Source organism: Solanum verrucosum, unplaced genomic scaffold (genome assembly GCF_900185275.1).
Source record: "Solanum verrucosum unplaced genomic scaffold, falcon-dt-bn FXZP01000101.1, whole genome shotgun sequence".
NCBI classification, from domain to species: domain Eukaryota; kingdom Viridiplantae; phylum Streptophyta; class Magnoliopsida; order Solanales; family Solanaceae; genus Solanum; species Solanum verrucosum.
The window spans coordinates 1,809,645-1,823,127 of record NW_026020111.1 but is presented as its reverse complement, the minus strand read 5'-3'; the positions used below and the strand labels follow the sequence as shown (position 1 = coordinate 1,823,127).

At 35.4% G+C, this 13,483-nt stretch overlaps 1 protein-coding gene and 2 pseudogenes across 1 annotated transcript in view; 2 read left to right on the top strand and 1 right to left on the bottom strand.

Annotated features, from left to right (window-relative positions):
- Positions 1-13,483, bottom strand: part of LOC125825438 (uncharacterized) — a 1,130,247-nt gene that overhangs the window by 644,099 nt on the left and 472,665 nt on the right. The gene's annotated exons all lie outside the window — the stretch shown is intronic.
- On the top strand, positions 85-1,353 carry LOC125825476 (uncharacterized; annotated as a pseudogene).
- LOC125825475 (uncharacterized) lies at positions 3,088-12,706 on the top strand (annotated as a pseudogene).

The window sequence follows — 13,483 nt, the reverse complement described above, 5'->3', positions numbered from 1 at the left end:
CTACTGTGGTCTTCTGACATTTCTCTATTTTTCTATGGTTTTAGACTTCCCTTGGTATCAACAGAGTTAGAGATTTCCAGCTAAATGTCTGCCAAGGAGGAGGTTAGGGAGGGTCGTGCACATGTTGTATATAATGGGAGTGCTTCTAGAATCAATGAAATTGGGCTCCATATTTATCTAGTTTCTGAGTATGACTCTGGCGAAGGGATACCATATGCTCCTGTAGATTGGCCAAATGCTGGTGATAAATGGGGCTGGCGGGCAGGGAAAAGAGTTACAAGTTCGGGCACCTTTAGAGATAGATATTTGTATCTTCCAAAGAATTTTAAGGCTCCAAAAGGTGGAAAGAAAAATGCTTTTCGAAGTTAGATTTCAGTTAAAAAGTATCTCCAGTCTGAGTATCCTGACATGGATATAAACCAATTTTTTGCCTCATTTAGTTGGATGATTCCTTTGAAGCAGTCGCCATGCTCAAAAGGTTAGCTTCGACAGGTCTCTTTGGTATATAACATGCAGATATTTACTCAGTTCTTTGCATCAATTAAAAAACACTTCCCACATTTTTTTATTGATCTTATGCCAAATTTGTTTTTTTTTATTAGATATTGATTTTGAATCAGATATGAAAGAGAGGACTACATCTTCAAGGACAGAATTGCAGTCTTGACTGTCTGATTCTTTTATAAGAGCCATTACTTGAAAGGCTGGTACCAAAATCTGTAGCAGTTTAACAGTAGAAAATCCTTTTTTGGCCATGCTTTGTGATATTTGTTGTATTGAGCTTGGTTTTTGCCGAGACTGTTGTTTTATCCTTTGTTGCAAAACTATCAGTTCAAACTATGATGGGTACAATTACATTCTATGTGAGGCAACAGTAGATGGCTACATATGTGGACATGTTTCCCATCTAGACTATGCTCTACGAGCTTACATGGCTGGGACAGTTGGAGGAAGCATAAATTTGGATGTACAGTATTTATGTCGGTACTATGATTCAAGGATGGATTCGGTTCCCTTGGAAGCTTTTAACCACCTGCACATCTACTACTTCTCGTGCTGACATCAAAAAGATTTTGAATGTTGGCATTTGTATGTTGCGTGGCTCACAAAAAAGAAGTGGAAAAGAGTTGTTGCATCGTATTGAATCAATCAAGGCAAAGGTATAGCTAATTGAAGAATTGTACTTTTTTCCCTTATGATACTATCTTTTTTCGATTTGAGGTTTTACCAGAATGACCAATTTTATAATCATATCAGACGAAAGGAGTTTGCATTCAAGATGCATCCAAAAAGGATAGCTGTGTATATAGCACTGGTAACTTCTATGCCCTCTCATCATCTTGTTTGTGTTGATATGTTACTTTGACTTGAATATTTGTATCAGCGTAGGACATTTCAGTATGGGCAAATGTGGTTCTCTTTCTATAGGTATTATTTATTTCAGGACAGAAATATATACATTTGTTGATTTTTTTCAAGTCAACTACCCTACAGTTTAGACGATTAGATAAAAAAACTTATTATATAAGGTTTAAAGAGATAAAAGACACAATTGATACAAAGATTTTTATACTTGTTCGAATCACCGATGAGGTTCCTAATCCATTCCCCTTGGTTTCCTTAGAGCTTGAATGTTTCTGATTAGACAAATAGCCTATTGTGAACTCCTTGACATGAAAGATTACAGTTCACTTGTTGGTAACATCCTCTACTCGTATAGTTTTCTAAACTCTCCTTTTCTTTTCTTTTCACTAGTTAACTATATTAAATACAATATTTTTAAAAGATGAAATAGTCACTAGGATAAGAGTGTGCTAACTTGTTTCCATCTTTAGGAATGTCATTTTTCCTTGATGTGAATCAATCTTCCTTGATTCTGATAGGGTGTGCTTTCCTTTTAGTAGATTGTTGACTCGTCTTGATCTCATTTTTACACGAGTCAATCTCCTCGATTTTGGTACAATCGTTTATCAATCTTCCTTAATTCTAGTTGTGTGTGACTTCCTTCCTTCTTTAGATTTATGCTTTCTTTTCACAGATTTTGGATGTATCTTTTTTTTCTCTGATCATTTAGGATTAGTTTCATCATTATAACATAAAGTTAATAGAGCTAACAATATGTGTTATTTGGTTCTGCCTTTAGGTAAACTACTATGATTTACTGGAGCGTTTCAGTTAGGCTGATATATCAAGATATTGTTGTTATTGTGCTTGTGGTTCTTCTTACTGGGCTTGAAGTGGAACCATATTTTCTAAGGGGGGAAATGCAAGTTTAAACTGATGAATGGTGAGCATAGTCAATCCAGTTAAACTGCCTTTAGCTATACTACTATAAATAGAGGGGTTCCACATATTTTTCAATAACAAAATTTTGAACTTCTTTCTTTTCTACTAAATCTAGTATTCTAAGTGTACTTTACTTTTGTTGAGTGGTTTCTTGACATCGTGATTTTAAGTATCGATACACCGGTGAGTAAGATTATTCTGTTATGAGAGGATATATTCCATTAAACTTGGGTACTTGAGGGGACTAATTTCCTTAAGAAAACATTGTGCATTTAGTGGGCTCAATTTTCTTTTTTTTGAGAAAATATTTTTTTTAATATTTTAAATTTGTTTCAGATTCTATTTTCTTTACTGGTTTTAAGTTTCTAGTTTTGAAAATATTCTTTAAATTTTGTTGTTTCTTACCAAGTTCTTGAAAATTATTGTTCTAAGTATCTTAGTAATAATTTCACACAAAAGGTGGCTTTGAACTTTAGGTATTTATGTCAAGCATGCTGCATTAAACACAAACATTCTTGTGATCAACTTTGATGTTTCCTTGGGAGGAGAGTGTTTTTGTATCTCATGCTGAAAGGTCTAACATTTATCTTCATCTGAAGCATAACTTCTTCAGGTCGAAAATTAGCTATCTTGTTTTCCTGAAGAATATGCCCAATTTTGTCTTTTCTTCTTTAGTTGGTGTTTTTCCAATTTTTTATAGCCAAAAATGGTTTGCTTTCTACTGTGGACTTCTGACATTTCATTATTTTTCTATGGTTTCAGACTTCCATGGTATCAATAGAGTTAGAGATTTCTAGCTAAATGTATGCCAAGGAGGAGGTTGGGGAGAGTCGTGCACATGTTGTTTATAATGGAAATGCTTCTAGAATCAATGAAATTGGGCTTCAACTTTATCAAGTTTCTGAGTATGACTTTGGCGAAGGCTTACCATATGCTCCTGTAGATTGGCCAAATGCTGGTGATAAGTGGGGCTGGCGGGAAGGGAAAAGAGAAACAAGTTTAGGTACCTTTCAAGATAGATATTTGTATCTTCCGAAGCATTTTAAGGCTCCAAAAGGTGGAAAGAAAAATGCTTTTTGAAGTAAGATTTCAGTTAAAGAGTATCTGCAGTTTGAGAATCCTGACATGGATATAAACCAATTTTTTGCCCTATTTAGTTGGATGATTCCTTCGAAGTAGTTGCCAAGCTCAAAAGGTTAGCTTCGACGGGTCTCTTTGGTATATAACATGTAGATATTTATTCGGTTCTTTGAATCAATTAAAAAAAACACTTACTACATCTTTTTATTGACCTGATGCCAAATTTGTTTTTTTTTAATTAGATATTGATTTTGACTCAGATATAAATGAGAGGAGTACATATTCAGGGAAATAATTGTAGTCTTTAATGTCTGATTCTCCTATAAGAGCCATTACTTGTAAGGGTGGTAACAAAATATGATGCAGTTTAACAACAAAAAATCCTTTTCTAGCCATTCTTTGTGATATTTGTTGTATTGAGCCTGGTTTTTGCCGAAACTGTTGCTGTATCCTTTGCTGCAAAACTATCAGTTCAGACTATGAAGGGTACAGTTACATTTGATGTGAAGCAAAAGTAGATGGCTACATATGTGGACATGTTTCCCATCTAGGCTGTGCTCTACGAGTTTACATGACTGGGACAATTGGAGGAAGCATCAATTTGGATGCACAGTATTTATGTCGATACTGTGATTCAAGGATGGATTTGGTTCCACATGCTCTGAAGCTTTTAAACACCTGCACATCTGTTGCTTCTCATGCTGACATCGTAAAGATTTTGAATGTTGGCATTTGTATTTTGCGTGGCTCACAAAAAAGAAGTGGAAAAGAGTTGATGCACCGTATTGAATCAATCAAGGCAAAGGTATAGCTAATTGATAAGATGTACTTTTTTTCCTTATGATGCTATCTTTTTTCCATTTGAGGTTTACAGTTACCAGAATGACCAATTTGATAATCATATCAGCTTACGAAAGGAGTCTGCATTCAAGATACATCCAAAAAGGAAAGTTGTGTGGATAGCACTGATAACTTCTCTGTCTTCTTATTATCTTGTTTGTGTTGATCTGTTACTTTGACTTAAATATTTGTATCTAAGCAGGACATTTTAGTATGTGCAAATGTGGTTCTCTTTCTATAAGTATTGTTTATTTCAGGACACAAAAATATACATTTGTTGATTTTTCCAAGTCAACTACCCTACATTTTAGACGATTAGATAAAAAACATATTATATAAGGTGTAAAGAGATAAAAGACACAATTGATACAAATATTTTTATTCTTGTTCGACTCACCGAAGAGGTGCCTAATCCAGTCCCCTTGGTGTCCTTAGAGCTTGAATGTTTCTGATTAGACAAATAGCCTATTGTGAACTCCTTGACATGAAAGATTACAGTTCACTTTTTGGTAACATCCTCTGCTCGTATAGTTTTCTAATCTCTCCTTTTCTTTTCTTTTCACTAGTTAACTACATTAAATACAATATTTTTACAAGATGAAATAGTGACTAGGATAAGCGTGTGCTAACTTGTTTCCATCTTTAGAAAAGTCATCCTTTCTTGATGCAAATCAATCTTCCTTGATTCTGATAGGGTGTGCTTTCCTTTTAGTAGGTTGTTGACTCGTCTTGATTTCATTTTTAGGCAAGTCAATCTCCTCGATTCTGGTACAATGGTTTATCAATCTTCCTTAATTCTGGTAGTGTGTGACTTCCTTCCGTGTTTAGATTTATGCTTTCTTTTCACATATTTTGGATGTATCTCTTTTTTCCGATCATTTATGATTAGTTTCATCATTATAACATAAAGTTAATAGAGCTAACACTTTGTGTTATTTCGTTCTTCCTTTAGCTATATTGCTAAGATTTACAAGAGCGTATCTGTTAGGCTGATATATCAAGATATTGTTGTTATTGTGCTTTTGATTCTTCTTACTGGGTTTGAAGTGCAACCATAATTTCTAAGGGGGGAAATGCAAGTTTAAACTGATGAATGGTGAGTTTAGTCAATCCACTTAATTGTTGAGTATAAGATGATTAGATTATTATTTGAACAATTAAATTTAGTGGTAAAACTATAATGATATTCAACTTTACCGTTTGACTAATTATTTTATATTTCAACGACATATAGTTTATGTGTGAATAAGTGATGTCATCTAGATATAAATACTTTACATCTAATAGTTTTATATGATGTATCATTAAGAAATTGTTCCCTCTTTTTTTGTAAAATGATCAATTTTTTGTATATAAGGAAAGCTGAAACCAATTCTCAGCATGCATAAAAACTTTTCAGTAAGATTTTTAGACTGCCAATAAAGGAAGATCAACCGATCAAAGATGCAGAGTGATTATGGAATAAGAAAAGTAATTTCACCACCTTGATACTATAATACAAAAAACTTCCATATGTGAAGTCCAATATCCATATTGATTCCAAACATGTTCAAGGTGATTCAGCAGCTTCAAAATATCATCAGGAGCAAATTGCCTATTGAAGCTTCTATCTCTGTTAAGTTGTAAAAGAAAAAATAACGATGGGTGTGTAATGTCTCGCTTCTTGTGATTTTGTTTTAAATTGTGAAATGACCATTTTGCCTTTCCTCGTACCGTTTTCATGCTTATTTGGTTTTTCGGGAATGGTTGGTGACTGGTGAGGTCCCTGATGTGATCGGGTGTGTTTTTGGTAATTTGATCCCTCTTGAGTTGAGAATTCTTGATAGGGTTAACTTTGGTCAACATTTTGAGTTCTGAACGTCGGATGGGAACTCCGTCAGTTTCATCGCTTTCGGAACGCCGAGTTTGAGCTAGTAGAGTGGTTGGTAAGGTTTTCAGGGCCTTAAGTTGAGGGTTGGGCGTTTAGGTGAGAAGTTGATCTTTAGGCCTAAGCAAATGTCCGAGAGGGTATTTTTGTCTAAATGATCTTTTTATTTTGAAATTCAAAGATTTCATTGTGTCCGGAATGTCAAGTTTAGTGGGGTAGCATATTTGATTTATTTTTATCGGGTCTTGAATAAATCCTAAGGGTTCGTTTGGAGATTATATTGTGTTGCCCGTCTGGGGAATTGATTATATTGTGTTGCCGGTGTGGGAGCTTGATTATATTCTGTTGCCTATGTGGGGGCATGTATGTGTTGCTTAACCTATGTTGAGGCCTTAATTGTTGTTCTATTTGCTTTGAGAGCATGTGATTCATGCGTTGCATATGAGAGAGGCTTGTAATGCTATTTGACCTGTAATGCCCGAGTGAGTGGCTGAGTTGGAAACATTATAATGCTTTGAGTAAACGAAATGCTTTCTAAATGGAATTCACTTATTACAAATGAACTCGTTCTTATTATTTTTCATATGAGGGTGTATATCATGATTCTACTGAGTTTTGAGAAATGTAGACTATAGATACATGTTGAGTTGATTATTGCCACCATGTTATATATGTATTGTGATGCATCCATCCTCATTCATCATATCATGTTCTTGGGAAATTTAGAAAAATGTGGAGATCGTTTTGAGAAAGAAAATGAGACACCGTTTTATATCCTTGACCACGCTAAGGTGGCAAGTTGATGAGATATTGAGATTGTGATTTGGTATATGAACTGTGAGTCCTCCATGGGTCCTTTTCTGGAAGCCTTAGCTCGACTAGGTGTATATGACAGGTTGTGCGACAACCTTGATTCCACTGTACCACCACATCATTACATCATCTCCTTAAATTGCATTAATTATTTGAGTTGTGTGTGTTATGGGAATTGTTGTTACCTTATGCGTTTACTTTACTCACGCCGTTCATTATAAATTGGTGGAACTAATTCCGTAGTGGGACTTTTTTCTATGCAGGTGGAAGCGTTCCATAGTTAATTTATAAGCTGATTAATTCCTTTTACTCGGTTGGCCAAGCCTAATGAGTACTTGTGGGTTGTTCTCACCACTACTTTTGAATCACTTTTTATGCAGATTCTAGTTAGGGTACTCCCCGCGGTGACTGATCATTTGTAGCTTCGGAGATCTTTTCAAAGTAGTGGTGAGATCCTGTTTTGGGATCACCATTAGTTCCATCTGATATTTCCAGTCTTTATTTCTTATCGGAGACTTGTGATGTGTTTCATACTCTAAAGTTGTATTAGATGCTCTTTATACATATGCTACCTGGTTTTGGGATATTCTTTGTTGTTCTTTTCTATCGTTTGTGGCCTGACCATCCTTTTAGAGTCTCGTATCTGTGTTATTTTTGGCCTACACACTTTTTTTGGTTGGGGATGGGGGGTTAGAGTGTGTGCTATCATAACCTCGACTTTTGGATAGTGACAAAATGCCTCTCAATTTGACAGGGGGACATATTTCAAGAGACTCGAACAATCTTATCTCCAATTCCACCTGTCATTATTCCTTGAGAAGAGCATATCTTGTATTGTTTACATAAAGTAGAATAAATACAAAAACTCCATTCAACTATAGAATTTCTTTTAATTCTCATATCCAACTATATCTCACTTTCATTGGGATGCAAATAGCGTCAATAAAATATGAATTATTAAATATTGAATAATTGCAGGTGGAGGTGTTCACGGGTCGGTTTGGATCGATTATTGGTAAAAATCAAAATCACACCAAATTAATCAATTTTAAAATTATTAAAATCAAACCAAATAAAAGATAATATACATTTATCGGTTTAGTTGTTATTGATTTGGTTCAATTATTTAGTTATTAACCATACAAAATAAAATAAAATAAAATAAACAATTCATTCAAAACGTGATAAAGGTGACAACAATCCATTCAAAACCAAAAATAGTTAGAATGACTGACATTATAGAAATTTCAATCATTGAATTTACTAAGAACAAAGCTTTAAAATTCACCATTTTGGGCCAGTCTAGAAGGAAAGGACAGTGACATTTTCAATCGCACAAAGAATTGTTATAGACACTGTCACGCCCTGAGCCTACACCCTGGACGTGGCCAGCACTAGAGAACTATTACTGGCCCAAGCGAACCCTTGGCCTGGCTCAACTCTTAGTGGAAGACTTACTCAACAATAAAGAAACCTCAAATATAACTTAACTCATAAAGACATCCTTACTAAAATTAGTTTAGCTCAATATAGCTGAAATGTTCAATAACATAACTGTTTAACTCAAGTCTTACACATTTAACAAAAGAAATGGAAAAGACTACTCAAAACACTATGTATGAAGCCTCTAATTATAATGATGGAAGTCGGGACAAGACCCATGACATCTTAACAAAACTAAAAGTTAATGGGAATCCTTCTGAAGCAAGGAGAATCACCAAAGCAACTCTAGAACTGCACGTTGTATCAACGATGTGTATGTTGATGACCCTGAACTCCTGTATCTTCATCATAAAAGATGTAGGCTAAATGGCATCATTACATGGAATGTACGAGCATGCAAGGGGAACTTTAAAGCACAGACATAAGCTTGAACTAATAACAATGAAGAACATACTCACCTCATCTCAACTCAACTTAACTCAAGCATACTCAAACTCAGAAGTGCTTAACTCAGTTCAAAATAAAAGCAACAATAAAAATGCATTAGAAGAAAGCTTTTAAAACAGTAGATAGTAACTCAATGTATTTAAAAATACAATAATAACTCTTTTACTCTTATTTGGGATATTCTCTAACAGACAACCATCACTATGAGTTATGTGATGATACAACGTCTCGCCCGCGCTCCCAGAATTGTCATATACCTTGCCGGAGTATAAGACATCCTCAACTATGTGTATCCACTAAGCTATGCTTAAAAATCAATAAGGAACAATCTAAAAAATATGACCCTTTCTACCCACGTTGGCATACATGGTTTATGGGGACTTTGAGTTATCTGAACTCGTCCCCATATCAGTGCTCAATACCACTCCCAATAATATAACTCATGCTCATATGTTTAAAATATTTCCTCGTCCTCAAACTTTGAGATTATTACTCAAAAGGTTCTTTTTAAAGAGAATATACTTAAAAACTCCTCATGAACTCATTTGGAAATTGATATTTCCTCTAATTTTAAATGTAAAAACATTTATTCTTGGGAATACTTAGTTCCCATATATTCATTTTGAAAATTGAAAATAAACTCTCCTCATCCTCATACTCAAGTCTTAAAACATGTTTGAAAGTCTTGCAATAAGACTTCTCAATTGACTCAAAGAACTTCCTCGAACTTTACTCTGAACTCTATCTTGAATTTGAATTATGAATTCAAGAGCTATGACCTAGATATGCATGATCTCTCAAGTATTAATGAATATTTTAAGTATGGATATCAAGTAGATAGCACATGTATGATTCGAGGAAACGCACACGGAAGGGTAGGGGACCTGGCGACCTTGGTGCACTGAGTGACGCATGGCACCAACCCCTAAGCTACAGAAAGTGGTTTGGGGCGCCCTGAGTGGTGCGGTGCCCCAACCCTATACCCAGGTTTTGATGAATTTTCTTGCTTCAATTTCATCTCTAACTCCCCTAGAACCGAACGGTTTCCCTCAAACTCTTTTAGATTCTTAGACCCAACATAATTACAATGAAATCCACTCTAAATTACTCAAGAACAATACTCAACCACAAGATCGTCATCGTAAGAACTCAACGAAACCTCATATCAACGAATGAAACACAAACTTCAAGAGACTCATCAAGACCTCAATATACCCAATCTTATGGATGAAATTGGTAAAAGAAACTCATGATTGGCGTGTGTGTGAATGATCCCATTACTATGAAAACTTAAATACCTCGTTTGGATCAAATCCTTGGTGAAATCCCTCGACGATTTGCAAGAAAACCTTGAACACTCGAATATTCTCCTTTCTTCCTCCTATTGAACTTTTCTCTAAAACCCTAACCGTATTTTAGAACTGTGAAAACTGTTCTAAGTCAGTTTAGACACCTAAAATATTACTAAAAATGTTTAAAGCTAATGGGGAAAGGAAAAGACCAAAATTCCCTTCTTCAATTCGGATGAACTTTCCTTAAACGGACAGGCTGAACACAAACAGGCGTATCTCCGTCATCCAGACTCAGAATTTATAAAAATCAGTGTCGTTGGAAAGAGGACTCAGAGACCTTTCAATTGATACCTTATTAGCTACCTAACTCATCATGTATGGAAAGTTATGGTCGTTTGAAGTTGACCCAAAACCTTAATTAGCTCTTTCCAATTTAGTTCTTTCTTAAAATAGGTCTTTCTAAGATCGAGGTGTTGCAATATCTCCCCCTTGGAAACATTCGTCCTCGAATGAGATCACTCTAAGTAGAACTAAGTTTGGCAACATCTAACACCCAGGTCAAACACCAACATGCAATTTAACACGACATAACATATCAACTTAAATAGTGTTTTACAAAAAGTCATTACCTTGGTCAGGAATTTCTCCAGAAGAGAAGAGATGTGGGTATATCTTCTTCATATCCTCCTCAGCCTCCGAAGTAGCTTCTTCAACAAATTGATTCCTCCATAAAACCTTGACTGATGCAGCCTCCTTGGTTCTCAACTTGCGAACCTGACGATCAAGTATTTCAATAGGTATCTCCTTATAAGATAGGTTGTCCTTAATACCAATATTTCCAGTAGGTATAATAAGTGAAGGATCAGCCATATACTTCTTCAACATTGAAATGTGAAACACCGGATGGACTGCTGCTAACTCTAATGGTAGCTCCAACTCATAGGCTACATTGCCAATCCTCTTGGATATCTTGTAAGGACCAATATACTGGGGACTAAGCTTCTCCTTCTTATCACATCTCATAACACCAGGATGACACCTTCAAGTAAACTCAATCATCCATCTCAAACTCCAAGTTTCTTCTCCTAACAGCGATATAGGATGACGGCTTTGTGCTGTTTCCAACCTTTCTTGAATGATCTTCACTTTCTCCATAGCTTGATGAACCAAGTCCGGTCCTATTAACCCATCTTGACTAACCTCAAACCAACCAATAGGAGATCTACATCTTCTCTCATAAAGAGCCTCATAAGGAGCCATCTAGATTCTAGAGTTATAACTGTTGTTGTAAGAAAACTCAATGAGAGGTAAGTGATCATCCCAATTACCCTTGAAATTGATAACACAAGCCCCTCAATATAATACTTAATAATAATTCTAAGATTATGTCGGGATAAAAAAACTATATGGTAATTTAATCCTAGATATCTCACCTTATCTTCCGTACCAAAATAAATTGATAGAAGAAGTTTTATACTTGGATTATGAAAAGTGTATATATGGGCTAATTGTGTAACGTTGGGGGGTATATATGAGTTATTTTTATAATAAGGAGTATATCACATCTAAATTGCAAAGTTTAGGGTACATCAAAGACCGTGTTCATATGCAGGACATTTTAGATTTAAATATAATGTCGTCCAGGTATTGCCAAATGTTAGTGAATTTTATTGCATTCAATTTGTAAAGGTCCCCTGTTTTCAGCTCCCCGCTTCTAAGTTCCACAAGATGCCAACTCTCATTCTTCTCATCGAATTTGTAAGCTTTTACTTCTTTTAATTGACTAATTAGTTGAGGCTTGCTTCCATGAGAAGTATAATGAATCGAATTCTTCATATACATTAATTGATCTCTCCATAATTTCATGAGTAGAACGAACTGTGAATTTCAAGTTGGGATGAGTCAACTAGGCTTGTAGCCATAATTTCATGAGTAGAACGAACTGTGTTGCTTCTATATAATTAAGATAACAGAGTATTTTGTGAATCACAGGTTCAGGCAATATGTCAACTCTTGTTTCACTTTTACTCTAATCTTGTTTCATTGATAGATTAATGTATATGAAGAATTCGAGTCATTCTACCTCTCATGGAAGCAAGTAATTGCTTAGTCAACTAAAATAAGTAAAAAAGCCTACATATTTAATCGGGAAAGCAAGAGATATTCCCCTCTCGTTCTACTTTAGATTCAAATATACCGTTTTCATTATACTGTTGGTTCAAATTAGATTGGAAGTGATTGTGTTCGACTTATTAAATTTTGGTGAAGGGACAGGATGCAGAAGCCACCAGGTGTGTTGCTTGTTCGAATTCTGCACTTGTTGTTGATCTTGTTAGGGAAGAAAAGAGCATTGATCTCACGAAGCTCCTTTGGACAGTACAAATGATATTGGAGGAACGATAGGATGCAGGAATGGTAGGAATAGGGGTATTCAATTACAAGTGATTGTTTTGCACTGTTTGGGACAAGAAATTGTCTTTAGCATTCACAGACATGCAGCTCAGTTCAAATTGAGGTGAAACAATTTAGTCTAAAGAGTGATTCGCGAAGACCTGTTGATATTTGTGGATGTTTAATGCCACAACAACAGTCAGGTAAGTTTGTGAATGGGAAACTTCATTGGACTACTAGTAGGTAGAATATCCTTGTTTCATTTGGCTACCAACCCGTGGAGATCATTGGATCCCATCTTGTTTGGGGCAGAGGCATATTTTTTGCTCGAGGGCTGTTCATTTTTGTTTCTTTTGTTAAATATGGAATAAAGACATTGTATATTTAATGAACACATTTACATCTTGTTCGGGACTGAGGCTAACAATCCTTTAAGTGAAGCAGTTAACATACATTAGAAAGACACATGAACCCCTGTTCTGGAGAGAAAGCACAAGCCAAAAGTCATTCTTAAAAGAGTTTGGGGCTAAGATTTCTTAAAAAAACAAAAATCCTAACCAAATATCCTTGGAACGTGGAAGTCATTAACAACAACATATTCAATGTAATCCCACAAGAAATGTCCAAATGCAGACTTCACCCTTACCTTGGAAAGGATGGAGGAATTTCACGAATAACCATTTTTAGAGCTAGCAAGTAGTCAGTGACGGATCTAGGATTTTAAGGTTGTGGGTGCTTTGAAAGTGGCGGAATTAAAAATACAAAAAAGACTTGTTAATAGTGATCAGATTCGAACCCGAGCTCAACAACACTAAAAGAGACTTAAGAACCCACCCAAAAGCCAATGGACCAATCAAATCATTTGATCATTGGGTGCTCTATGAGTCTATGTTAATTTTATACAAATACCTCTTAATTTCTACATAGATATATGTATTCCAAGACGAGGTTAATGGGTGCTCGAGCACCCGGCGGAATCCATGTGGGTCCGCCCCTGCAAGTAGTGATGTGCAAAAACTGAACC